We start from the raw sequence: 24406 nt of genomic DNA on the forward strand, positions 1-24406 counted from the left end.
TTGGTCTGTTTCAGATGACAGTTTTATCATCTTGCAAAACATATTAAAAACAGTTCTTCAGTGATTTAAAAATGGCTTAGGATGGGTGTGCAGAAACTCTGAAGTGTATCAAACCATCAATTTATATTTATAAAATTAGTAGCTTAGTGCAATCATTTGCACATGAAACTTTGTTTATCTTTGGCATTCACTGGAGACTCTGTTAGGCTAAGTGCAAAGGATTATGAGAGGAAAAGGTTGAACTTTCCTCTTACCCACCGGCCTGCAGCAGTGTTGTAAATATGCATTACAAGTAAAGTATTATTGAAGCCAAGAAGGTGAACTAAGGCAGACGAGATGTTCAAACAAGGATGTCAGTCAGTGTGATCACTGCGGCTCATCATGCTTCACTCCCAGCAGATGGTCTGATAGCACACTTTTAATTTATTAGCTAATGTGAGACACCGTATTGATTTAATACTTTGTTATACTGGCTTACTGCTATGTTGTGCCTTTTTTTTTTTTTTTTTGGAGCATGACCTCAGTGAAATCAGCTTTACGTCTGTAACAGCACTAAAATAAATCATGAGTTTCAGCAAAACACTCCTAAGTGATGACTAGTAAAATTTGCATGGAGATGAGTGTATATGTGTGTATCTTGTCATTGACGTGAACTGTATTTCATAGCTTTTTATGTTTTGAATATATTCATTAATTAAACTTCAAGCTCTTTGTCTATCTTTGTAAGGGTGCATGCAGTCTTCATTTGAATACATAAGAATCCATATTTCAGGCATATTTTCAGAATCATTTGACTCTTACGTTTAACTGTTTTCAGCAGAGAGGTAAATGTCCAGATGCCTTTTAGGATTTGAGAAGATTTTGCATCTTTATTTTTGCTGAAAGAGTTTGTTGCTTTTATGAAGATTCAGAACTTGCTTGAATTTTTCTCTTGAGCTAAGAAAGTCACAAGATATTTTTTTTAAATTGAAGAAAAAGTTAGGAAGGCACTTTTTCCATTACCTTAGAATTAATATTTTATTTATATTACTGGCTTGAAGTGTATCTCCATCAGTTTGAGGTATGTGGTCAAGTGTATTCTTTTCATTCAACTGCAAGTTTTCAAGGTTCTCTGGGGATGTGGTATCCAATATTTCTATTAAAAGAGAGCACACAGAATACAGTTTGACTTCCCTAAGGGAAACAGAATGAAGTTGGCACAGATTGCTCTATAGATTCATAAGCAAAAAGGGCAAGAGTAGGAAGATGTGAGATCTGTGTTCAGTTAGCAGCATGACTTGGTTGCATTGGTGACATTCAGTGCTGGGTCACTAGTCTTAGGAAGGTCACTGGTATAGGTGAACGATTTCACAACTTGTAACAACAAAGAGTCACGTAGGTCCTTGGATTTCCAGCCTGCATAGACTGGGAATTTTATCACTGTGCTTTGACTTTTGCTCTTCATCATACTCTTGTAAAGACATAGTGTTGCTTCTTACTACGCCTTTATTTCCATGTGTGTAGACACGACACAGTATTTTGTCTCTCAGTAATTCATCTGATTAGATAACTGCCTTTGAGTTACGCTGCACATGAAATACTCCAGTATGAACTGGAGTCAAAAGCAGCCAAATGGTATGCCACCATTGACATTGCTAATGCCTTCTTTTCCATCCCTTTGGCCAAAGAATGTAAGCCACAGTTTGCTTTCACATGGAGGGGCGTTCAGTATACCTGGAACCGTTTGCCCCAGGGGTGGAAACACAGCCCGACCATTTGCCATGGGTTGATCCAAACTGTATTGGAACAGGGCAGTGCTCCTGAGCACCTGCAGTACATTGATGACATCATTGTGTGGGGCGATACAGCAGAAGAAGTCTTCACGAAAGGAGAGCGAATAATCCAAATTCTTCTGAGTGCTGGTTTTGCTATTAAGCGAAGCAAAGTGAAAGGACCTGCCCAGGAGATTCAGTTCCTAGGTATAAAGTGGCAAGATGGCCGTCGTCACATCCCGACAGATGTGATCGACAAAATCACTGCTATGTCTCCACCCATTAGCAAAAGAGAGACACAATCTTTTCTGGGTGCAGTGGGCTTTTGGAGAATGCACGTTCCAAACTACAGCCTCGTTGTAAGCCCCCTTTATTATGTGACGCGAATGAGAAATGAGTTTACATGGGGCCCTGAGCAGCAGCAGGCTTTTGAACAGATTAAACAGGAGATAGCCCGTGCCATGGCCCTAGGGCCAGTACGGACGGGACAGGGTATAAAGAACATCCTCTACACTGCTGCTGGAGAGAACGGTCCCACTTGGAGTTTGTGGCAAAGAGCCTCAGGAGAGACCCGAGGCCGACCCCTGGGATTCTGGAGTCGGGCGTACAGGGGGTCGGAAGAGGGCTACACTCCAACTGAGAAGGAGATCTTAGCTGCATATGAGGGGGTTCGGGCTGCTTCTGAAGTAGTCGGTACTGAAACACAGCTCCTTCTGGCACCTCGACTGCCAGTGTTGAACTGGATGTTTAAAGGAAAGGTTCCCTCCACCCATCATGCTACTGATGCCACTTGGAGCAAGTGGATTGCACTGATTACACAACGAGCACGGATGGGGAACCTCAGCCGTCCAGGAATCCTAGAGGTCATCATGGACTGGCCTGAAGGTAAAAAGTTTGGAACACCACCAGGAGAAGAAGTAGCTCGTGCTAAAGAGGCCCCACCATACAATGAACTACCAGAGAATGAAAAGAAATATGCCCTGTTCACAGATGGATCATGTCGTATTGTGGGAAAGCATCGCAGATGGAAATCTGCTGTGTGGAGCCCCACACGACAAGTTGCAGAGGCCACTGAAGGGGAAGGTGAATCAAGCCAATTTGCAGAGGTAAAGGCCGTCCAGCTGGCCTTAGATGTCGCTGAACGGGAGAGGTGGCCAATGCTCTATCTCTACACTGACTCATGGATGGTAGCAAATGCCTTATGGGGGTGGTTACAGCAGTGGGAGCAAAATAACTGGCAAAGAAGGGGTAAACCTATTTGGGCTGCTGAACTGTGGAAAGACATTGCTGCCCGAACAAAGACTATAGTTGTAAAGGTGCGCCATGTAGATGCTCATGTGCCCAAGAGTCGGGCTACTGAAGAACAGCAAAACAACCATCAGGTAGACCGAGCTGCCAAAATTGAGGTGGCTCAAATAGACCTGGAGTGGCAGAACAAGGGTGAATTATTTCTAGCTCGATGGGCCCATGAGACCTCAGGTCATCAAGGGAGAGATGCAACATACAAATGGGCTAGAGACCGAGGGGTGGACTTAACTATGGATGCCATTGCACAGGTTATTCATAACTGTGAAACATGTGCCATCATCAAACAAGCCAAGAGGATGAAACCTCTCTGGGAAGAAGGGCGATGGCAAAAGTACAAATATGGGGAGGCATGGCAGGTTGATTATATCACCTTGCCACGATCTCGCAATGGTAAGCATTATGTGCTTACTATGGTGGAGGCAACCACTGGGTGGCTCGAAACATATGCAGTACCCCATGCAACCGCCCGAAACACCATACTGGGTCTCGAGAAACAAGTCCTGTGACGACATGGCACCCCAGAAAGAATTGAGTCAGATAATGGGACTCATTTCAAAAATTCTCTTGTAAATACTTGGGCCAAAGATCATGGCATTGAGTGGATTTACCATATTCCCTATCATGCACCAGCCTCTGGTAAAATAGAACGATACAATGGATTGTTTAAAACGATGCTAAAAGCACTGGGTGGCGGAACATTTAAGCACTGGGAGAAGCATTTGGCAGAAGCTACCTGGTTAGTCAATACCAGAGGATCTATCAATCGTGATGGTCCTAACCAATCCAGTTCCCTACATACCGTAGAGGGAGATAAAGTCCCTGTTGTACATGTAAAGAACATGTTAGGAAAGGCAGTTTGGGTTCTTCCAGCTTCTGGAAAGGGCAAACCTCTCCGTGGTACAGTTTTTGCCCAGGGACCAGGATCCACTTGGTGGGTAATGCAGAAGAATGGGGATGTCCAATGTGTACCACAAGGAAACTTGATGCCGGGGGAGTGCAGTCAGTAATTCCATGTGTATATATATATAGCCATGTGTGACTAATGCATTTTAATCATTTTTTGTTTGTTTGTATATATGTATATATATTTTAAGCATGATGTAACGATGTAGAATAAGGGGTGGAATGTCATGGTTCTATGGTTTTTTTTGTTTGTTTTTGTTTTTTGTTTTTTGGTTTCAGTATTCCACATCAAAACATCATGCAGTGTACGGGGCATTAAAGTGTCACTGCCCCAATCCCAGGTACCTATCCCTGTACATTACAGCAGTCACGGGATCTGGCCCTTCCGGGTGGGGGGGGCGCTCTCTTGCTGCCTTGCAGTGGGTGCTGGAGGGTGCTTTCCTAGCCGTTCCAAGCTTTTCAGGTTTGAATCGGTCCCGGGAACTCTCTCTCTCTCTGATTTATTCATCTCAATTTCAATTAAATTGTATATATTGTGTTATTTTGTATTCCAATATTATAGTAAAATAGGTTTTCCTCCATAGATTGTTGCCGCTGCTCTTTTCCTCCCTTCCTTCCTTCCCATTTTTGTGGGACTGGGGTGGGGGGGGAGGGCAGAGGCCTGTCGCCCCTGTCACGGACATAGATTGATCTGGTCAACTCCGTGACAGCTATGTAAAATTTCAAAGACATAAGGACTGGTCTTCTGTATAAAATCTAATAATAGATACTAAATAGTAACTGCCCCCTAACATTTAAAATAATGTGTTTGTAATCTTTGTACTGCATCAGAATTTATCAAAGATATGGAGAAGTATATATTTGTAACTGAAGATTCCAGTTAGTCTCTCCAGCACTCTCTTAAGTTTCTGGCCTTTAGATGGGAGTAAACAGTATGTATATGAATAGCATTCTGTTATTTCTTATGCTGATCAGGCAGTTATGATTTTCTCTTTGTTTGAAAAGGAGATTTTCTTCTGAAACTGGGATCGTGCAAAAGGTATAGAAGCTTTTCAAGATGAAACTCATTAGAAAAAGAAAATAAAGCGTTAGCTGAATATCGATGAAGATGAGAATTTTTTTCCTGAAATGCTTTTGCTTCATATAGAAATGTTGATTTCTGTGAAAGAAGTATTTTAAAATACTAATGTCTGATACTCATCTTGTAAGCAATTTTCAGCCTGTCTTTATTTTCCCACCAATAATGTATTTCCTGCTGTTTGGAAACTACTTACAGCTGGCAATATCACTTTGAAATATTCTTATATTAAAATGTAACACACTGTGATAAAGTGAACTACACTGATGTTAATTTTCAGTATAACCATGTCAAAAAATTAGTGACTAGGAGCTATAAGGTAATGAGAGGGATTCTGAAACAAATATGATAAAATGGTGATGAGGTTGGCCTTTGCTGTAAGGGTAGCTAGAATATCTGCGTTGACACTGCCACTGAAAAGACTTGATCAGTCCTAAATTAATTTTGTCTTGAATAGGTCCACAGGCTGTTGCCCTTATTTTTTTTATGAAGAACAAAGGTTTTACAGTATAGGCAGTTTTTCAAATCCGTGACAAATAGCATGTCACTAGCACATGTTCCTTAACTGGGGAACTGAGAGAAAATTTCAAGTAAAATGTCACTAAGATCTTAATACAAAGCAATCTACTTTTCACATTTTTTCAGTAATGGGCTAAGTGGACATGGCCATAAGAGATCAAATGGAACTGTTAACATCTGGTGATGTCTTTATAAACAAATATAAAGAAGGCATAACCCAGAAACTGTTAGGCAACATCAGTAATTCCCAGCCTGACCAGCTCACCTTGCTTCAGCTCTCTTGGAGTTATCTATAGACAAAAAGAACCAGATCAAAATGTGCCTGACATTATCACAGCCTCAGGTGTGCCCTTGCAAGTAAAATGAAGATGTTTGGTAGAGACCCAGTAGTCAAAACCTGAGCTTAAAATAAATGAACTCATCTGGCTGACAGTGATTAAGGAAGGCGCAGATCTGAAGGGGGTTTATCAGTGGGGACCGGGCTAATTTGGTGGAAAGACAACTTCTTCGGCAGGCACTGCTGGAGTCAGCAGAGGGCACAGCCTAATGCTTCCAAATTAATAAAGTCTGAAAACATTTGAAATCCCAGGTGGTTTCTTATATCGGTCTTTTGCTTTAATATGATAAAATAATGTATTTTTATATGACAGCTGACCATTACAGATTTAGAGTAAAGAAAAATACTCTCAAAATGATGCACGTCTGTATTGAAAAATATTTTTAAAAATTACTGCACAGGGAGATAAATTGTGACTTGATTTCAGAATGCTGATTAATTTGGTCCTGAGTGTACTTTTCCCAAAAAAGGTTAATGAATCTGTTGAACTAATGAACTTTTCTTAATTAATACAAGTTTCAATTTTCTCAGAGCAAGGGCATTAGAGAAGAGAGCAATGAATACCAGGCAAATAAGCACATATTCACTGTGCTTTTGTCAACTCTGTATACTACCCATGCATAGATGATGAGTTGTTTTGCTGCCTCTGTACAAAACACCCAAGGAATGAATCTGTGCATGCATATGTAAATAGAAGTAGATAATTCAGGCTCTGTCTGGAATATATTTATAGGTAGAGGTTTTGTCCCTCAGAGACTCTTTTTCTTTGTTTAGCTGTTTCAAAGAGATGAAATTCCTACAAGCAGAAATCAGTTCTTGTAGTTAAACTGCCCTATAGATCCTAAGGTGGAAAGGCTTCTGCTCAATGTGGCGGCATTTTTTCCTTACTAATGTCTAAAATTAAATCGCCCTGAGGCCCTGAGCAAATGGCCGGCCTTGTAAAGGAGTGTGTTCACCAAAGTGCTAAACGAGAGGTGGCAGGAACTGAACTGATGGGGATTCTCGGCGGAGCACATTACGTACTGCTGCGTGCTTGCCTGAGGTGAAGTTACAAAGTGGTTTCCATCCGTCGAGGCAGGCAGGTAACTGAAATAGGAGCTTGGGAGCTGGCAATGTAAAAGTCGCTGCCTGCCCCTGGCCAGTTGCCTTTAAAGCAGCTGTCACCACACAGTCGGTGTGTTCAGACCGACATGAAGGTGTGCGGAACCGATGGAGGGTTTGGGAGAACATATGTTCCAACGCCAACTTCCCTGTTTGCCTGCAAGCATCACACTGTACCTTTTCATCCTGAAGTAGCCAGCTAGCCACTTCATATCTCTATATAGCAACCAGACACTATTTCCTGTACTGATCTCCTTCAGTTTTTGACAGTTTCTCCTGGTCTAGTATTAAATAGGGAAGTTGGTGGCCCTGCCTGTGGCAGGGGGGTTGAAGATTCAGGATCCTTGAGGTCCCTTCCAACGCTGGCCATTCTGTGATTCTGTCGCTCTGTGCCTTGAGAGCACTGCTCTCGTTTGCTCTTTGGGCTCGGCACCTCTGTTCTCCTCAGCTGGAGGCTGGGCAGTAGCTGGTGGTCAGCGGAGCAGATCCCTCAGACCCAGCGTTGTGGTGGCAGAACAAGAGAAGTCAGATTTTTCAGTGCACAGGCTGCACGGCTGGCTTCAAATTAGGGAAATTTATTTCCTCTATAATTATATTAAATACCTTAATAAAGGAAAAGGTATTAAATAGATCATTCCTATTTATAAAAGTAATATTTATGCTGTTATTCTGCTAAGTAGCTATTAAGGATTGTCAAAGATGATTTGTAAAATAGGAAGTTAGATCGTAATTATATAGACTTTTGTGGTTATCAAGGCTCCCTGTTACATCCTCTTTCTGTACTGGAGAAATTTACTGAGCTAATACTCTCAAGTGAGGTAACTAGGTGTGAGGGGAAGGGAGGAGACACAGCAGTTGTGAAGGGCCTTTCAGCTGCATCTTTTTCTGAGAAATACCCCAAGATGCCTGGTGTTTGTGTAACACTGGCTGCCATTTCAGGCTCTTAGAGCCAGTTTCAGTAGTCCCTCTTTATTTTAGTTTATGGATGCAGCAGCTGAAATATCCCTCGCAGTTTTTCTATCCTTAAATTACTTTCCAGTGTTTTGGAAAGAGCTCTGAAGGAAATCAGTGATGCTTTACATGGCTCCTGTATCCGTATGCAGTCCTAATAAAGGAGTTACCCTTACTGATGTGTGTGGTTATGCTGAATATGAAAATAAATCCCTGTCTCTTTGTACTTGCTTGCTTGTCTGGTCAGAACCAATCAGTTCTGGCAGGAGAGAGAGTAAGCTACTGTCAATGCAGGGCTCAAAAAGAACTTGCAAGGAGGAATGGAACTGTGAAACTACATCTGCTTCAATTCCAAGGGTAGGCAGGCTTCTGTGATTCGGTTCAAACTGAAATGATAAGAAATGGTCTTCTAAATCGTTGAATTTGTTTTGGGATAGAAGGTGCCTTCTTGCTTCTAGTATAATGCAGATAAATATTTTATAATTGCTTCTATATGTTTTAGTATTTTAGTGCTCAAAAAACAATTTACTTTTTAACATTAATAAATTGTTTTGTAATAAAAACAAATTACTAATTATTTTACAAATATGTTAATCAGTTCTTCAAGTTATGTAAAAACCATTAACCAAACACACTTTTGTGAGTTCTTACTGTGTTGTCGCCTATATTTTCTTTCAAACTAGTTTTATTACTTTCTAAAGTGCCAATGGACCTGCTGTATGAATTAAATTCTTCAATTAAGAAACAATTTAAACTATATCTTCTGTGCTTTTCTGTAACTCTCAGTGTTACACATGGCTTTTAAAGCCCCATTTGAGAAGTTTAAAAGTTAAATTAACTTTGGAGAAAGGAAATTCAAATTGTCTAAAAGGCAATGTGTAAAACTGTCCTTTCTAAAAATGATTGCCTTTAGATTTCATAGATATATTTAAAATCTCAAGTGGTAGTTCAGCAAAATAATACTAGTTAACAGTGTGTTTGTGACAAAGTATAGAAAATGGAATTGGCTTCTTTGCTTTTCATTTATCAGTAATGTTCTTCTATTACCAGTTCCAGGAATTATATTTTTGATGGTGTTACATGACTCAGATTAACCTTACAAAGGTATGCAGAACAAGGAGATGAAAACATTAGATTTGTGTATTTTTAATAATTTACACCTCAAAGGTTTTAATGTATGTTGCTTTAATGTACAGCCATTAAAGGTGTAATCACTACTCCTTCAAAAATACTAACAGCATAGATCCATCTATGTTGATATTCACTTAGCAGTATAGACTGAACAGCTGCTAGATGAGCAATATACACTTGCAAACAATAATCAAATACTTCCTTTCAGATGGAAGCTGTAAAAGAAAGCATCTTTAGAGTAAGAATGCTTTAAAAAGGGAATTTGTGTTTATAACATGAACAATGAAAATAAGTAAGATCAATGCCAGGAAACAGGTTTATGCCCCCAGATCCTTTCATACTACATTTAAGATATGTAGGTGGATACTTACTAGTAAAAAGATATAATGTTTTCTGCTCCTTGCGAGGCCCAAGTGTCTTAAGATGTTGAAAAACACAGCGTCTGGGGGGGCTGAAAGGGGTCTTCTTACAAGTCCCTGTTCTCCTCCCTAGCATTTACAGGAAATCAGTCATACAAGTATGATGATTAATTCTTATGTTACACTGATTGAACTGTTTGTACAAAACCAGCTCTGTAAATATACAGCTCCATCTGTAGATAGTACAGAAAGCTCAGATACTATAATGGAACAATTAAGAAAAGCAGTTCGTATTCTTCCTGGGAGAATGCTAAGATAATACAGCACAAAAAAACCCACATATGAAAATATTACCTAAATGTTGAATGACAGCATTCCTTTAGTGTTTATGTAAGACTGTTTGAAAGTCTGTTCTCTCTAATACTCAGCAAGCTTATCTGTGTTTTGAAAATAAAATTTGGTTTGCTACACTCATTCTTAACTTGTATAAATATTTGCTTATATTTTCATATTTAACATCATTGTGTTTCTTTTTTTTTTTCACTGTCACAGATGTAGGCAATTTTCTATTTCTTCCCCCCAGCATTCTTTTGGCAGCTAATGAATGTAGCCCTTTGGATCTCATCTGATCTTTGGCAGGATATCTGGAATTGATGTCCTAGGATGTGCATAGCTAGCTCAGTAATGATGTTACAGGAAAGCTAAACACTCCAAGCTACAAAGCTCTATTCAGAAATTTTATCTCTGATCCAGAGGCAAACTCTAAAATGCTGTAGTCCCGTGAATCACACAATGAATATTCAATAATGCACTGACATAGCCAAGGGAATGAAAGGGTAATCCTCTAAGGAAAGCATAATACTAGCAAGTCAGAGTGCTCGGACTCCTTGTAGGAGTAATGTGATGTATTCTTGAGCAAATTGCTTAATTGTTTCTCCATTGTCTTCAGAAAGAAATTTAATGATGCAGTACAAACTATTGTTAGTGTATGGCTTTCTATCCATATTCAGTATGAAGATTGTACCTTCTGAAGTCAGCACGCATTTCACGTGCTTGAAACTAATTCCCAGTTCTATGGAAGTAACTGAGCAATCCCATCTAGGATTTATTCAGAATGCTAACAGGTGAGAATAGCTATCAAAAGGTACCTGAGCTGATGTGAGACAGGTGGAGTACTCTGTCACTCTTCTCATCTCTTTGGAATAATTCATTAAATACTTCTACCTGTGTCAGTTGTAGGTAAAACCCATGAGTGGAATTACTTGTCTCTGTTCTTGTTAATCCCTGGGCTGTCAGCTCTCATCAGGCATTACATTCTGCCTGTCTTAGCAATTTCTAACATGCAAATTGTGTGACTGTTGAAATGCTGCTAGACCACCTCATATAGGTGTATATTATGGATTTGGGTGTCATATATTAATCTTATATTAATATTTCACTTTGTAGTTTGAATACTTTCTAGCTTAGTTTTTAAGAGCAAATAATTGAAATCCTTTAAATTTTTTCCTGCAAGCAGACATTTCTTTTATTTATTGGCTTCCCCTGAAACATCAAACAGAGTTCCAGTTTCAGTGGATGAAAATGTACACCAGTACATCTTGTTAGAAGTATAATGCTCTAATAAATTTTACATGATGGTGATTACATTGACAATAGCAGCCCTAATGCTTTATTGAAATCTAGCTACCTGGACACTGGGCACAAGCAGTCATTTAAATTTTAAATCTTTGGGTAGAATAGCACATCAACAGCTGAAGTTTTATGTATATCCATATAACTTCTGAAAGAGGATTGAGAGATTTTAGTTATGTCTTTAAATTTCAGAAAGGGTACATTAACTTTCCAAGAAGCATCTTGATCAAGATCCTTTTTGAATGTTTGAATACTTACACAGTATTTGGCTGTGTCTTGGTACGCTGTATGGCCTAAGAAAAAGGCCAACTCATCACCTCAATTTTCTTGTGTCTTAACGACTGTAAAATACTGCCAAACAGTACCTTGTATATATTATATATAAAATCACAGAATCATAGAATGGCTTTGGTTGAAAAGGTTGCAGAGTAGAATATGAGGAATTATGGTCTTTCTTAAGAAGCTGCTAAATTTGTCTGTGAATGGAGAATGCATATCCTTGTATACTATGCACTGTAACAAAAACATACTGTTTTTCTGGGTGTATGAATGTGAACATAACACTAAGAAGGAAAACACTTGGTTACAACAATTGTGTTACCAGAGAATATATTTTTTTTCTAGTGTGCTTGTAGGTATGTGGTGTGAATGAGTGTGTTTGCTGAACACTAAGACCACCACTTACAAACTCTCTTCTTGAGAGAGGTTGAGAAACAGTAAACAATAAATAGGATTATTGACCCAGTTTAATAAATGGCCTGTTGAAATAGTTTATTTTGTATAGGAGTCTATGCTACATAAAAATCTTTGACGTAGGCTTGAAAGATTCATTCAAAGAAAATATTTACTATACAGTGATCTATGTAGTGTCTTGATTATTGATGTTTGCTCTTTCCTGACAGAGAAAGATTTTGTTACAATTGAAATATGCATATATATTTCGTGGTGTTATTCTTAACATCAAAGAACCAACCAGGAATTCTGCACCCTCATTACACTGCTTCACATACCATACTGTCTGTTGTGTGCGTCCTTTATAACCTACTGAATACGGACTGTGATTCTTCTCAATACACCCAAAATTGTAATGTGCTTTTTTCTTCCCATTTTTAAGGGGAAAAAAAAAAAAAAAAGAAAGATGGAATTTGTGACTTAAATGAGTCTTTTATCATTATAGTTTATATGGAGTTTAGACAGCTTAACAACATTCTTGGGGTCAGCTAGTTGATGTGGAGGCAGCATAAAACTTTTCTGTGGCAGTTCCCTTAATTAATGGGGATCTCAAGTGCTTTCTGTGAAGTCCTCTACCAAATTCAGGGAAAGTTCCCTGATTCTTTAACCTTTCTCATCAGAAGGGTATTACTGGAAGAAAACAACAACTTAAAATGGAAGACACAATGGGTTAACCCTTCCAAAATTTAACTTTTTGGATGGTTAGAATACGAACCAATACGAGTTATTTTAGAACTGGAAATACAGGGAGAAGAGGAAGCTCAATATACATTCTGTTCTGCTTAGGGGTCTAAGCTTAAACAGGAACAAGTTGATTCGACATTTTCTTGTATTTTCTTAAGGAACAAATATATCTCTTGTCTGTGTCATTGTCTGTTAAGAAAATGCTACTGAGAGTAATATTTGATGCAATATATTCATATTTGTTTATATCTGTATGACATTTTGTTAAACATAAAAGCAAATGGGAAAATAAGGTGCATCAGGGGGATGTTATGGCTGAGAGGGAAGTTTATCACCAAGCTGTCATTGAAGACTGAAGGAATTCAAAGACCTAAGTGTCAAAAGATAACTCGATTGCTAACAGCAACTTATCTAAGAATATTATTCTGAATTTAATCTATGTGCTACCTTCAAGGTTAGTAGCTAGAGGATACTTGGGATCAAAGAAGACAGAGTATAAAAGAATCCATTACAGTCTAAACCAAGTGCTCAACTTATTAGATGTTAAAATGGATTTATCACCTGAATCCAGATCAATGAATGTGTCTTTCACACTGAGTCTGTTGTAGTTTTTTTGTTGTCCAGAAAATGATTCCGTCCTTGAGGACAAGGCATCATGTGTAGCCTGATCTTCATCAAAATGATGCATGAAGTCAGCTGACTTTTGTCTTCAAGAACAATTGAATCCCAAGAACCCTTGTCTGTGATTGTTCACACCACAGTGTTAGATGAGACATTTTAGGGAGAAATGAATTTCTAGCAACTATAAGACACCTATTTCAGCAAACAAAAGAGTTTATACAATTATGAAAACAACAACAACAACAGAACCTGCCCATCAGAGGGATATTATTTACTCCCTTATAAGACCATGATTCAAGATGTGGGTTACAATGTGCTGTGTGGTCAAAGAATGTCTCTGAGGAGCAGCGTTGTTTATAAGAATGTCATGAATCGTCCAAGAGGGAGCAGCAAGGGATGTGGAAGAACCTGAGGGAAAGATTGTGTTTGTATGCTGAGTTGTGATTTGCACAAATCCATTTGCATTAGTAGCTTGAAATGTTTGGGATAATTAAACTAGTTAGTTGCTTCTTAGCTGAAGGTCAATGTGTGGTGTGGAGAGAGTTCTCTGCAGAAGAGAGAAGGTGCTAATGGCAGATCACTATCACAGTGAGCAGGCATTGTTGTCCTGCCACTTCCAGTAATCCTCAGCCTTCATTTTGAGAGGACTTCTAGCTATCTCTTCTGAAATAAAGACATCTAAGTTGAAAGGCTGGTGTCAAAAGCATGGAGTCGCTCAGTTAACATGCTGCCTCTCACCTGAATCACCATACCTTTACTCTGGGACCTGTTTCATACTACCACCCACCAAGATGGAATCTGTGCTTCCAAATGCATTTTTCGCCTTTTACAGCTTTTGATGCAGTGCCTAGAGCTTGATTTGTCGCTTCAGGATGATTCCATATCAAGTGCCATGAATCAAATTATTTTCTAACACAATGGGGTTAGCACCTCTCCTGCTGTGACGAATGGTTTTGTGGAGATACCAAAATAAATGCTCCTCAGCAGTGAGGTTTATCCCATATTTCGAATGAAATCTGCCCACTTGTCTACTCTTCAGTTAGTTGGAGAGCAGTACAGGAAATTGTTTTCCTTTGAGATAAATGCACATCAGTATACATCACGGCCTCTTTGGAATTAATTGTTCCTGGTAGACAGATTTCCCTGAACATGTGCAGCAGCAGCCAGCTACAGAACAGTACTGTGATTGCATTCCAGTACCCTGGCAATGTGAAAGAAAACAAAACTACAAAAACTGAAAATTCTTGGTCTAAGTCTATGTGCAGTATGTGCTTTTTAAAATTATTTAAATAGGAAACAATGTGTATGGCATTTCTTATAGCCCTTGCAAACTAATGCTATTTTTGAGAAAGAATGCAAGTTGATTTCAAGCATCTTTGCTGATGTGTGTATTCTGACTCTTCAGTGAAAGACAGATTAACCTACCTATGTTTTTGGGTTTTTTTTTTTCTTTATCTATTTAAAAATTGGAAAAGTAAGAATACTACAGCTTTCTTTAAGACTTTCCAGTTAAGTATCTTAAGCATACAACAAAATACGTATTAATTTATTTTTCTGTTCATCATATGCTAGCAGAACATTATGATTTTCTTCTGTTTGTGGAATTACCAACTCACATTACAGTATTAAGGAGAATTTAGATCAGGATGGAGAGAAAAAAAGCAAAACATGATGACGACATTTTAGAGACAAAGGGACATTATACATTTTACTGAACATGAACACGCACATGTGAAGACACCTATGTGTGTAAGCAGATTTTTAAATAACAGTACATGTATTAGCTTTCAGAATGTTTTATAGTCTTATTCCCAATACAATACTTTGACATTCAAATGTTGTTTTCATCATTGTAAAATGTTAGAATTTAAAACCCAGGGCTATATTGGCATTAAACTATGCTTGCTTTTTAAGCCCTTCTTTGACTGCAGCAAACACTAGCGTATTATTGACAGAACAGTTTTACTTCAGGTGCAGCTACACCTTCATCTAGAACTGCACAGCAAATAGTTTTGTACCTGCTATTTTAGTGCATCAGAAATGTTTTAGTTCTCTGAATTGCAAGTTCTAATGAAACTGCTGCACAGAAAAAGATTATACCTATTTTTAATTAACTTTGGATTCTTCATATACCTTGGATATCCGCATTATAAAGTCATTTAACATGAATCAGAGACTGTAGTCTATATGTCTGTAAATATCCATAACTGTATATATGGAAAGAATAATTATATTAATGTGCACTGTTTCTGACGTAGAAGTATTTGCATCATTGGTAGACTAGTTCTTCTCAGTGCATTGTACTCTGATTAACTGAAGGATGCTTAAAGACAAAAGTGCTAAATTATTACTTCTGGGTAATTATAGAATATGTAGTCTTCCCTGATCTTCACAGCGGGAGGAGAAGGGTATTACTTTTGGTCTGTAGTACAAACTATTTTCTTAAATGTGAAATTGGATTATCTGTAGCTGATATGTTTTTAAGTAATTCTTCGGAATTCTCTTGCATCTGATACCTCTTCAGTAATGTAAATCTTTTCAGTCTTTCTGCCAAACTTTTTATTAAGTTAATGATCTTTCTCCTAAATATGTATTTAAAACCACAGATAATCTCAGTCTAATGTGACTTTTAACTTCTTAAAATCTCATTATTTTATAGGTTCTTTCTTTTATGTCATTAAACAATACACAAGGACGCATACATTCTATTATTCTATTATTATTAGGTTGATACCATGGCAGAAAGGCTCCATAGTGAGATAGGGAACTAAACGATGTTAGAGCATGAAAATGTGGCTTAGATAACAGAAAACAGATGGATGCTAATGTGTAATGTGTAATATGTAGGAATTAAATATAATATTGTATCATCATAGGTTTTTTGATATCATTGAATAAAAGGCAGCAGCTTGGAGCTATCTTAAGGTTGAAGTAGGATCAACCAGAAAACATGAGTTAGTCTGTTTCAAGTGTTGTTTGAACCATGTAAATATGCAGTGGAAAAATAGCTAAAGCAAAGTCAGAATTTTGTTTTAATCTAAATAGAAATTAAAACATTGTTTGGTTTGCAATAAATTTTGCTTGTATTACTTCCATGTTGCTGTTGTCTATAGGAAAGAACTACACTCACGCATGCACACATTTTCTGAAAAAACACTACAACAAAAATTTCGAAATGAATAAGTGTCTGAGATAGAAATATCATACTTACTTCATGTAGCATTCATAATAGTACAGCTGAGGAAACAAATTAACGGGATGACTTATTAACAAAAAATTACTTGGATGCACTGTAATAGCAACAGTTTAAGTATCTATAAGTGCTCTGTCAAATAATGGACAGGAAAATGATCATTTAACCTCATGAACTCATCTGTTATTTGGTTTTGGCACCTGTGTCTGGCTTTTTGAGCAACTGTTATAAAAATGCTATCAAAGTCTATTTGAGACATAAACATTTTGTGTGGAAACATCTATGAACAGGGAAACAATTTAAAACATTTTTTTGATATGAATTGTGGCGTCTGCCAATTTATTTTTGTCCAGAGAAAGTCATGCATACTGCTTGCAATCCATTTTAAGAGACATATTAAGAGATGATGCATTTTGAGGTGACCTACATGACTTCCCTGTACAGAGCTGAATTTCTCATTTATTTTAACTATTGTACTGTAACTGTTCTGTAATTGTGAAATTTAAATAGAGCTGTAGTCTCCATCTTCTATGATTTAAAATGCATTTTAATGCATTTACAACCAAATACCTCTGTTTAGTAAAAAAAACTCTGGGTTATTATCTGGAATTTCTAATTCATTGGTGGGGCTTTTATTTGGTTTGGTTGGCTCAGTTGATTCATGGTCAAGTGGTTGGCAACGTGCACATGGCAGGGTAGTTGAAACTAGATGTCATTGTGGTCCTTTTCAACCCAGGCCATTTTATGAGTCTATGATTCTATGATTTTGGTGGTTTTTTCTAATCTCCATCACAAAAACTAATGTGGGATTTGATTTTATTTCTAGCAAAATCATACCAATATTAATTTAACAAGGTAGATTCCATATCATGTAGTTCATTGCATAGACAAGTAGAAGTATGTTCCACGGAGGTGATTTTTTTAAGTCTGATACCACTTTCAAAATATTAATTCTGTATACTCTATAAACATGAGCAACAGCTGCTAGACTGTTAACTCCTATGAGAGCAATAGAACGTAACTATATTAATAAAGTCCTTAAAATGATGATAATCATGGTAATGAGCAAAATTCTTCTATGTTCATTAGTCACAGAAGAGTATATTTTTATTATGGAACTAATTTCTGTAGAAGACGTTCATAGTGTGATTGAAGTCTGAAGAATCATTTGTATTAAATATGACAAAATTATAAAGCAGGTACATGAGTCATGATTCAGAGTTTTACAGCTTTTTGACTTCCAATCAAAACTGCATTGTTGCTGGTAAATTAGTGAAACTGACTTTTTGTGGTAGCAACTTCAGCAATGTGGCACTGTCTGCTGTTAGTGAGTGAGAGTATGATTATATTTCAGTCAGGAAATAAAACCAACATTGATGTAATTTCAGTAAATGAAATAGGAACATATTAATGATGAAAAGAAAATCAAACGCACTTCACTTTTGTAAGCAGAATTCTGAGCCTGAAAGAGTAGTTTAAAAAAAATTTGGCAAATAAAAATCCATGATCTGAAGAGGACCAAGTCAGACTCAATGGGTGAAAAAATGTCAGATTAGTCCTTGTTTGAGAAGTAGAACTTGTACTTTAAAAAATTACTTTTCTGTATTTGCAATTACTTTATTTTCGTTTCCATTTCATTTTTCTTGTTTCAACATGAGACTATGCATGCCTCTATTTGCATTCATTGGTTCTGCAAGTGGATGGAGAGTTCTTACCTGAAAAGATTAAAACTACATTTCCTCATTTTTACGTTCTTTGGTCTCATTATCGTCACTTGAGGAAGACTGCTAAAAGCCATATACAGATTTTTTATATTGGACTCATCTTTGGAACCAAATCATTGTAATACTTATAAAGCATTAGGGATGCTTATCATTAAAGGTGCTGGTGCTTTGCTTCTTCCACTAGGAGATGTTCCTAATAGGGAAGAAGTTCTTGTGTTACCCATACAAGTGAGGACTTGAAGCCAGAAGGTACAGTATGACAAACAAATAAGAGCTTTAGCACTGCCATAGGTGTGAGTAGAGACCCTACACAGCAGTCTGTGTGTACTGAGACTTCCTAGGCAGCTGGAATCCTCTGGAAAGAGCTGAAGTGGCAAATCATCCAATTTTCCTCTTTTCTAGCTAACGTAAATGTGCCCGGATGACTTGACTCTCTGCTTATGAATGAGAGCTTTCAATTTAAATATAATCACTCCTGATAAGAAAAAGAAGATTAGGAGACAATGACATCTGCTGGCTTTGGAAAGAGAAGACACGAAACTGGCATATCTAGAGTGGGCAAGGACTTTTCTTTTTTAGAAATCCTTCATTTTACTTTTTTTCTGAAGCTGTGAACTTAATACAATGTGGAACAGGATACATAGATCATCATGCCATCAAGAACTGGCACCCTATGGTGGAAACTGGCTGCTGGCTCTACTGCGGTCCTGAGCCTGTGTAGGAGGGCACTTTAGGGAGAAGTAACGTTCTGATCATAAACTTGATGGCAGTATTGCTTCTTTAGGATACCCTTGTAGACCTTCTGGAGAGACACTTCTGGTGTACTTATTTTTTGCTTCAGATAAGAAGAATCATAGCTAACTATCCTTCAAGGAAGATACTGTCTTAGAAAATGAGCAAAAAAGAAATAATGTGAGGAGAAATATTTGTTTTATTTCTTCTTTGGGGTGTTTTCACAGATACTCTGCCAGATTTTTGTGCTGGAATTCTTAATTAGTACTGTGCTACATGAAGTATATAGCCTATCTCATCTGGTAATGTCAGAAATCCTTAAAAAATAAGTTAAAAAGAGGTGCATATTCTTTTGGTAAAGTTGGGAACTTTTTATCCAACATTTCCAGTCTCATTTGTTTGGGGATCATAAGATTGTATTGGAAATCATAAAATTTGCATTGAATATTTTAGGGAGGTTTTTTTACATTTGCCTTTCTGCTTTGTTTGATTAAGGTTCATATACTGAATCCTTCTGCAGTCTCTTAAATCTCTGAGTATCATATAATCACATCTCTCCAGAAGCAGAGCTCTGTGTGGGTTTTGATTTGGTCACTCAGACTCAGTACACACAGGGAAAGCTGATTGCAGTACACACAGGGGATCACAGTACTTATTTACACTATGTTGTCATTTTCTGTTGTTCATTTTTATTGTAGCATCTCTCTTGCCTTCTAGCACTTACCCTCAAACTCCCAAATTTGACTTACTAGCTGAAGTCTAGTAAAAGTCAGCCCAGTGGCTTTTTGTTCACTTTTCTAAACAGACTTTGAATACCCTTTGTCAAACTGCTTTTTCAATACTAAACTGTGCACTCATAAGAAAAGTGCATCTGTTTTCAATGGGATATAATACCACAGATTTGAAGTCAAATGGACATATTATGATTATGGCAACAATTGTGCTGCGTCAGCACTATGGTTTTGTATGTGAAATAAAATTTACTTATTTGAGGTGGGGACGTGTGAAAGTATTTCTGGGATTCTCTGTCTACCAGCTGTCATTCAGTTCCCTCTGCAGAGGTGAACTATTAGTTTTTGGTGTTGTTTTTGCTCTTTCTGTTTTGTTTTGTTCTGCTTTTTTTTTCTTTAAATCAAGCCTGATCATCTAGTGGGCACACTGTAGCTGGATTTATACAAGAAATGTGTAGAAGTATCACAGAAAGAAATTAAAAGAGGTGAATTCTTTGAGCCCAAACAGGTATGTTCAAAAATTCCTCCATATACAAGAAAAAAATTGTTAGCATTCACAACACACCTCATAGAAATACATTATGTATTGTTACCACGCCAGCTTGTAATATTGGTACATGGCTTCAGTGCCTTGCTTGTGTTTGTAATCACATTTAAATAATTTAACTCCCTTATAGTACAATGACTAGTATAAATGCATGATTCTTTAGGAAGACATTTCCTTTCAGACCGATCTAATGACTTCAGGAAATGTCACCATTATTATAGCTTGCTAACTGTGGATATGCAAAAATAAAATTACAAGTGCAGTCGTTAACAAACATGCTCCCTTTGAAAACATTTCACCTTTTGAGTTATTTTGTTACTCATTATTTGATTTGAGTTATTGTGTCAGATATCCTTAATGGCCTGACTGGTTATGTTTTGCAGACCATCAATAGACTTTATCAAACTCAAGCTAACAGTATTCCAGTGATTGAGTGATTGAAGTATTCTAGTATAATACAATAATTATTTTAGAATAATGCAATACCCAGCTAAATTCTTGGCTGGAATTAAGATTCCTTGGACTGCAACTTTTTATTAATTTTCCATCAGTGGATTCTTGTGGGGAACTCAAACGTTCATCTCAGGCTTGCAATGTTCAAGGTATGTGATGTGTTTTGGCACTGAGGCAGCAGCTTTCCATATTGCTGCAGCCCAGTGCCAGAAGAGAATCAGATTTGTGTAACTACAGAAAAAATGTAGAAAAAAAAGAGCGTCTGGATCAAGTTTTCCAGCCCATTTATGATAAAAGAGGTTTCCTTCTTAAAAGGCTCCGACGGAGTAAGAAAAATCAGGCATATATGAACCTCAGTAGAAAAGATCTGAATTTAATGTCAAAACTTTTTTATTTTCCAAATTCTTTTTCTAGCTTTGACACTAGTGATAAAAGTAATGGATAAATGTAAGGTTTTTTGCGTGCTAATGTCCATGGCTGAAACATAATAACGGAAACATAATAACGGATGTTTTTTGAGCATACAGTTTTAAATGTCTCTGTGTAAACTACCTTTTAGTTTGGTTGTTTTTAAGCTAAATGACAATCATCTCAATTACTGACCTTGTATTTTCATACTGAACTAAGTGCTTTGATCTATCTTAATGTAATCAAGTACAGAATGAAACTCTGATTTACAGAAAAACAGATGAGTGTTTTTGTAAAATAGGGACAAATAGCCATCTCTCATTCTTGTCAAACACATTTCTTTTTGCTTGAGAGTACAGATATTTTCATCGTACATTGACTGTACTCCTTAATGAAATGGACTGATTGTCACAGCTCAAAACTATATATAAATTACATATTATTATAGTTGCTATAGCAAATAATTACCTTTATTTAATAGTGGCTTATGAAACCATTGAATAAAAAGGGGATTGTTGTTCTGAAATTCAAAATGCTGTTTCTCTGGGGAATGTATTCAATATCAGATCTGAATTTATATTCTTTTAATATTGTCTGCCCTCAGAGTTATTTTGAATTGTGTACCATTTAAGCAAGTACACAAAGAAGGCAATTTGACTTTGGACGTGCGGTACTGTTGAATGTACTCTACAATCCCATTTGTTGTACCTCTGGTTTTAGGGATGTTTCTCAGTCATTCTCCAACCTTTTCTCTTTCTCATCTAGTGTCAAGAAACAGCGCCATTACCATCTCATAAATTAGTCGTAGACCGCCTTTACATCTGCGGCTCACCTCAGTAAGATATTACCTTTTAATATCAAGGGGATTTGGATATTTGTCATAAATGACATTTTGAATTACAGCCAAGAAGGTATTATTAATGTAAGTGCTTGATTCCGGGCTCTTCAAAGAATTAAATTTTCTATCGTGCATGAATCTTATGGAATTGTTCATGAAAATCAACAAACATTCCTCTGCAGAAATCTTCTAACTAGAAGGTGAATGGTTGTGATTTACTCAGGAGGGGAACAGATGCAACCACATGAATAACTAAGAAGAAATTCTGAAAGCTCAACATATTCCAAAGACAAAGATAGGAACAAATCCTGTGTGTACATTATACTGTCAAACTCAGCAGTAATTTCAATATTTGTTTGCCTCCCCGTTATTGATATGTGCCAGGTATATAATTAAAGAGTTGTGGATCTGGATCTATTAAGATCCACAATTTGTATACAAGTAAACAATACTGGGAATGATTACAGATTTGGCACAGCTCTAAAAAATCTGTGGCAACTAAAATAAAAATCTAGATGTGTTTGTGAGTGTTGCCAATGTCATTCTTTCTTCCTGATGAGTAATTTACAGTATCTCACTCTGGTAAAGCTTTGTCGAACTCGGTCATTGCTGTGTTTTTCAGGTACTGCTTTTTACGCTACTTAATTTTTTTTTTTTTGTAGAGTGTGTGTTACTGCTGGGTAAACTTGTAACAAAACAAGATGATGCGAACTTACAGCAGATTCTCTGAGCACCAAGTTCAGATTCTGTCACACACATTGTGGATCGTCTGGCTTTTCCAGGTTGACTTCTGTTTTCAAGGGGCTAGACAGAAATGATGGATATGGTTTTAATTTTGCAGAAGTGGCTTTGGCTCGTATCTCATTAGTGCACTTTGTTCATATCTCAAATACCAGAAGGAAGAAAAATCAAAACTATATTCTGAAATGTAACATTTAACACAGCATAACTTCATTGATTAAATAACTTAGATTTGGAAAGGATTTACAGCATGTAAATAAAATTATTAATTACAAAAGATATTGTTTACTAAGATTCTTAATCTTCCTGCTTCAGGGTGTAAACTAATTAGTAAGGAGTGCTGTGAAAATGCGTCACTTCATAGTGAGAGTTCATGAAAATGTGTGGAGGAACAAAATGAAAACCACCACGTGGTCTTAATAGACCAGCAGAGACATTGTTGGCTTCTGACAGGAGATTGTAAATGCAGAATGCTGGGAGAAGCTAGCTGGAGAGCTGAAGTGGGTATGGCAGGAACCCTTCAAGAGGAAGGAAAGCTTGAAATAACTTATTCAACTTTGTTTGAAAACAGTATCTGAATGAGTGTGCAATAATTAGATTTATATCTGAAGTAGACCTTTCTCAGCAGAGACCACACCATGACTGTTTTAAGCACAAGTGGTACATTAATCTTTCTGAAATGTGGAAGTCTTTCTTTAGTTTTTTAGCCGCCAGAGTAACAGCTTACAAGAGCCTAGTTCAATGGCACAGTTAAATCAGCACTGTCTTAGTTTGTGGCAGCACTGTTAGTGGTCTAGCAGCACTTTGGCAGGCTTTGTGGTCCTGTCGGTAATGAGGGTTAGGAATGGGCGCTAGCTAACAGAGGTCAGATCCCTCTAACAATTCACCTGCTTCCTAGAAACCTATAAAAGTAAAAATAAACCAACATTTTACACTTTGAGCAGTACAGATTTCTCCAGCCTACACAGAACCCTGTGCATCTTTGAGCTGCTGTAGATCCTTTCTCTTACTTGTTTGTAGCCTGAAGAATTCACTAATAGTTTTATGAGAAGTCCAGAGTCCTGACCCCAGTACACTTATCTTCTCTGTCCTATTCACAGAAATACGTAACAGAGAGAAGCTCTGTTCTTGCACAGTTCTGCACTGCGAGCACGCCGGAGAGCCTCTATAGTTATCCTTATTTCCACAGCTTAATTAGGAATCCATGGATGGAATGGTGGTGTAGGGAAAGATTTGCCAGTGTTAAACTAATTAAAAACTATGGACAATACCTGTGGACTTCTATACATGTGCATAGATGTTTGTGGAGGTTTGTGTGTGAATTCAGAGAGAGTGTGCATGTGCATTGATCCTAATCAGAAGAATGGATTTTGCAGAAACAGAAAAAAATATTTTCTAATTCTTTTGTTATTTTGTTAAATAACTGGTTTAATAAAGCTTTCCAAGGCTTTCTAGATAACTAAGAAGCATTCAATGACATATTTCAATTCCACAGTATCATTTTTGTAAGTTCCTGGCCCAGACTTTCAACAAATTTTTATTTTTTAAATAGTGAGTTTATGAACACAGTCTTGAGTTCAGAACTGCACAAGCATCTGTTTATGTAATTTGCTCTTAATTGGAATTGCCTGCCTTGTCAATAGGCTGTTAGACCCTCAGCTTGTGGAACATTGGCTTGGATTCTGTTGCTGCTCTCTCTTTCTGCTGTTGGTTTTGACTGAGTCTTTCATTTGGCAAATTGCTTGAAGCCAAGCAGTGACTTTTTTTATACGAGTTTTAAGGTTGACTGGTCCTTTTTTTCTTCTTTTTTTTTTCTCTTTGTATGGCTGAGACCTGTGCAAGTAGTAGTGAAAAGGTAATGGGAGAGAACTGTTAGTCATAATTGCAATTGACTCTGATTCCTGAGCCCTCAAAGATAGGCTGCTGTTAAAT

At 37.3% G+C, this 24406-nt stretch overlaps 1 protein-coding gene across 1 annotated transcript in view; it reads left to right on the plus strand.

The window, feature by feature from the left end:
• The window catches only part of PCDH11X (protocadherin 11 X-linked), a gene marked incomplete at both ends in the record, with an annotated part of 397981 nt that overhangs the window by 187734 nt on the left and 185841 nt on the right, over window positions 1–24406 (plus strand). The gene's annotated exons all lie outside the window — the stretch shown is intronic.

Source organism: Tetrao urogallus (genome assembly GCF_951394365.1).
Source record: "Tetrao urogallus genome assembly, chromosome: 13".
In the NCBI taxonomy this organism is placed as follows: domain Eukaryota; kingdom Metazoa; phylum Chordata; class Aves; order Galliformes; family Phasianidae; genus Tetrao; species Tetrao urogallus.